The sequence below is a fragment of the Coenobita brevimanus genome, chromosome 35, assembly GCF_032717465.1.
Source record: "Coenobita brevimanus isolate Jiangsu-jjx chromosome 35, ASM3271746v2, whole genome shotgun sequence".
In the NCBI taxonomy this organism is placed as follows: Eukaryota; Metazoa; Arthropoda; class Malacostraca; order Decapoda; family Coenobitidae; genus Coenobita; species Coenobita brevimanus.
The window spans coordinates 8,653,815-8,658,785 of NC_136988.1; the positions used below are offsets into that span (position 1 = coordinate 8,653,815).

Sequence of the window (4,971 nt, forward strand, 5' to 3'; positions counted from 1 at the left end):
AGTTACTCTGAAATCTCCAAAGCCACTTAAGATTCCATTCCTAAAATCAAGGAACTTTTTTCAGTACGGATCTTAGGCATGTATTCTTGTCACCTCAAGGGACTTTCCAAAGCCTCTGCTTTTGAGATATATGTTTGCCTTGTACATCTTATTTTTTTCTTGTACGTTGCATATGTCTTGTTACTGACAGTTATTGCATAAAATGCACATAGAATAACTAGGTAAATTCAGCCCAAAACTGGTTAGCAATAGGTACTAAAGGGGTCTTATAAGTGACAAGAATGAGGGACATTAGCGTTCATATTAAGCATCAGGATCCCGATACTCACACACACACACACACACACACACACACACACACACACACACACACACACACACACACACACACACACACACACACACACACACACACACACACACACACACACACACACACACACACACACACACACACACGCACACACACACACACACACACACACACACACACACATACACACACGCACACACACACACACACTTGCAATCGATAGCCCATATTTACTAAGATTTTTTTTGTGTGGGAAGAACAAAATGCGTGGAGAATATATGCAGTCTTAAACAAACTTAAAAGTTAATTGCCCCTCGTAACTAAGGCTTTTGTTTTTCAGCAATAACAAGAGAAATGGAAAAATTTCCACACGCACATTTCAAGTTGAAAGTAGTGACACAAGGAAGAAAAGTAGCTGGTGCAATGAAGGCCGTGATAAGAAACAGAGGCTTGAGTGCTGCAGCTTCACGAGGCTTACATGAAAGAGTGTTAGTGCCAACTTTAACCCGCCCTGTTCTGACCGATTTTCCTCCACTGACTCCCCCCAGTCCCTACCAATTTTGGAAAAAAAATTTGGGGGGCTCAAACCTCTGCTTTTGGTGAGAAACATCAAAAATTCATAGAGAAATCGCCCACCTGAGGTTTAAAATACTTGATACAGGCAGCAGTTCCCATTACCTTACTGGGTTTTCCATCAGGCTGGCTCCAAAGAAAACGAGTTCTATGTGAGGGTAACTATTTCACATCACTCATAAACGGTATTTATTTATTTATTTGGTACGAATTTATATGTAGTATGAGAGTATATTGGTTTTCACACAGTAATATAGGCAATATAAGCAATGTTTCACTCACCAAACACATCAACATACCTGACCTTTTTTGGCAACATCACCTGATCATCATTTCTGACTGTTTCTTCCTCTAATGCTATGTAAACTTTTTCCTCCACATTGTCATTGATTAGGGAATCACTCTGGCCCTGAAATTCGTACCGTGGCACAACATGTTATTATTGGCCAGGTAACTGGTAACAGGTGAATTGCCGAGACAATGGCGTGCAGGGGGGAGGAAGATCATGCGGGGTAAGACATATTGTCCCTGCCTGGCATCTGGTAGAGGAAGATGTACCTTGTATACGTACCAAAAATCATGGGCGAAAATTGAATATTGTGAAAATTAGGGACCTTGCAATTGATGCGCATTTATATACATCAACGAGACTGACAGTGACAAAACGTGTGGACGTATATATACGTCAACGGGATGTGGCTGGTTAACATATAGACTGAGACTATGATATGGCATGAAAATGAAAAGTCAAGAGTAAGAGCAGTCGAGATGGGACTGCTGAGGAATGTATGTGGAGTACAGAGGGTGGATAGGATATGAAATAATGTGATTCATGAAAGATGCGGAGTGAGGAAGCCGGTGGACACCAGAATCGAAGAGAGTGTACTGAGATGGTATGGTCATGTGGAGAGAATGGATAACAACAGAGTGGTGAAAAAGGTATATCTGAGCGAATTCGAAGGAGGGAGAAGGCGAGGTAGGCCAAGGAAAAGGTGGAGAAATATGGTGGATGAACGTGTGAGGAAGAGAGGTTTGGAAATTGGTGAGGCTAGGGAACTGACAGGATATCAAGCTAGCTGGATGAATGTTGTCAGAAGTGCATGATCAGGGATTTGGGTATCCCTTTTTAACATAGCAGCATCTGGTTTGACTCTATTGGATATGATTATGTGAAGCTACAGAACGTGGTGAATGTTTTTTGGCGTATCCGATAGAGCCAGGATTCCAGAGGCTTGAATAATGAGTGAATGGAAGCACGGCCCATTGAATTGGGCAAATTTGGGCTGTCTGGACATTTTTACTCCTCACCCTGGCCTACGGTGGGAAATGAGGTCCAGAAGATGATGGTGAGGAGGAGAAGGATTTCAAACCAGTGGCCTTTCGTAACTAAGATTTTATTTAACCCTTCGCGGGCAAGGGGTTACCAAGTTACATGGAAGGCCGATGGGGTCCCGGTGGACTCCAAACCTTAATGGTGTATTTCTGCCATATTCATAAAGTTATATCTACTAAACTTCATACACATGTTGTCCATGACACGGCACGTGAAACCAACCCATCAAGTGTCCCTCTTTTTTTTATTATTATTATTTTAACAAAAAATTTGCATTTTTTCACAATTTTATTAAAGTTTGAGTGTGGAAGTACTGATTCTACACTTATTTAAATGTCTGATTGTTAGTATTCTTGGAACAGGTTCTCAAAATAATAATAAGTTCATGTGTAAAGTAAAGTAGCATGGTCATAAAATAAAATTATCCCCATAAAGTTCAAATTTGGTACAACAATTTCTTGTTACAACGGCCATACCACGTTGAGTACACCGCTTCCCGTCTGATCAGCGAAGTAAAGCAACGTTGGATCTGGTTAGTACTTGAATGGGTGACCGTCTGGGGGCACCAGATGCTGTTGGCATCCCTACGTGTCAAGTGGGGTTGGTGGAGGATTAGTGCCCCTCCCTGTAAAACAATTAACTCTAAGCCCTTGGCCACCCCGTCTGGGATATATGGCGTCTGGCAATGAATGAATGAATGAATTTCTTGTTATATCCTCTTGATGAACATCTTCTGTATTACTACCACCACTTGCATTTTCAAAATTATCATCAGCACTCACAGAAGACTCAGTACTACTTACACTAATTTCACTGTCACATCGTTCAAGCACTTCATATTCATCAGCGTCGGATACAGATAAATCACTATCTGAATAATTTTCTTCTTCATCACCTTCTGCCACCGCGATTGAGGCATAAAACTTTACTACTAATGTTTATTATCTGAATTATCTGAAAGAAATATATAAAAAAAAATTAGTCACACGAAAGGCCAGGTGGGGTCCTGGCAGACCCCACTGACATTTATTGCAATGTCACTTCTTAATAATGGTACTTTTTATTTTTGTCTCCACTCGGATACCAGCATAATCATGTCATGTCACGTCAGTACTGCCGTCTCATGGGTCTGTACTTCATGTAAAGTGACTCATTTTATGACTGCTCTCGTGTTGCTATGTAATGTCATGTCAGTGCTGTCATATTACATTATCAGTCCAAATATTACGTCTGAAGTCTAGCAATATTATATTTATTTTTATTATTATTTCCTAACCACAGCTTCATTTACAACGTTTCATAAATAGAATGTTTGAAACAAATTTTACTGGAAGATTCTTTAATGTCCATTTTAATGTATACTCACTAATTTGCGCACACACACACACACACACACACACACACACACACACACACACAGACAAACATATGCGTGCGAGTGTAGTAATAAAATAATAATGAAAGGAGGTTCGGATAATTTACCTTGCGAGATGCGCTTTGAATGAATGATGCAAATCCAGGATGGTTAAATAACAAATTAACATTTACTGTAGATTAAAGAAGGGAAATATACTGTATAGCAAAATGGAAAGGGGAGATACACAGTTATATAATCAGTATCTATCTGTCTGTCCATCTGTCTATCTATGTATATATATATATATATATATATATATATATATATATATATATATATGCTCGGTCAAGGAATTCGTGAACAAGGTTGGAGGAGGCCTTTGTTCACCAGTGGACTTCTAATGGCTGATGATATGTATGTATATATATATCTATCTGTCTACCTATATATATATATACAGGTTCGGTCAAGGAATTCGTGGACAAGGTTGGAGGAGACCTTTGTTCACCAGTGGGCTTCCAATGGCTGATGATATATATATATATATATATATATATATATATATATATATATCATCATCATCATCAGCCGTTAAGGTCCACTGCAGGACCGGCCTATCCCTACCGAAGCAGGGACGATACAGCCAATGTATCTCTACCTAGTGGCTTAGGCTGTCTGGTAGAGACTGTATGTAGGGTGAGAAGTGCTTGTGAGTGTGATTGTAGTGTTGTAGTGGCTTTGGATGTGTGTGTAGTCTGTGAACCAAGCGTAATCGGCCCGCCTTAAGCCGACTGGGTGTAGGCATACTAGTATGCGACACTGGTTCAACCACAGCACCCCTTGTGTCCGCCAGAGTGGTCAGTGGCTTGGTGAATGCTTCCCAAAGTTTTTACAACTATGGCGGGGAGGCGAACCCCCGCCCACCAGCGTGCGAGACACACACTCTTCCACTGTACCACAGAGGCTCCCTATATATATATATATATATATATATATATATATACATTTTTATTTTTTAAATGCATGTAGTAGTAATTGTTCTAGAAATCGCCTTCCCCCCTTCCTTTCCAGGGTGCTAGATCCGTCGCTGATCATCATAATCACCACACTGTCTCATCTCTTTGTCACAGCACACACTGCCACACAAAACGTAGCCGCACTACACACTACCACCCATCTAACTGTAACACCACATAATTCTCAAACCTTACACTGCCACACTTCACACTGCAAGATCATTCACAGACAAACTTCATAATGTACACCGTACTTTCCCACACCATACACTGCCACACAACACACAGGCACACTACTCACTGACAAACTTAATACTCGTAATGCCACACCGATCACTGCCACATCATTCGCTTTCCACAAGAAACAGGGCCACACCAT

General features: G+C 40.6%; 1 pseudogene; it reads left to right on the plus strand.

Moving 5' to 3' along the window:
• The first annotated feature begins 2,681 nt into the window (after positions 1–2,681).
• LOC145396270 (5S ribosomal RNA) lies at positions 2,682–2,800 on the plus strand (annotated as a pseudogene).
• Positions 2,801–4,971: the final 2,171 nt, after the last annotated feature.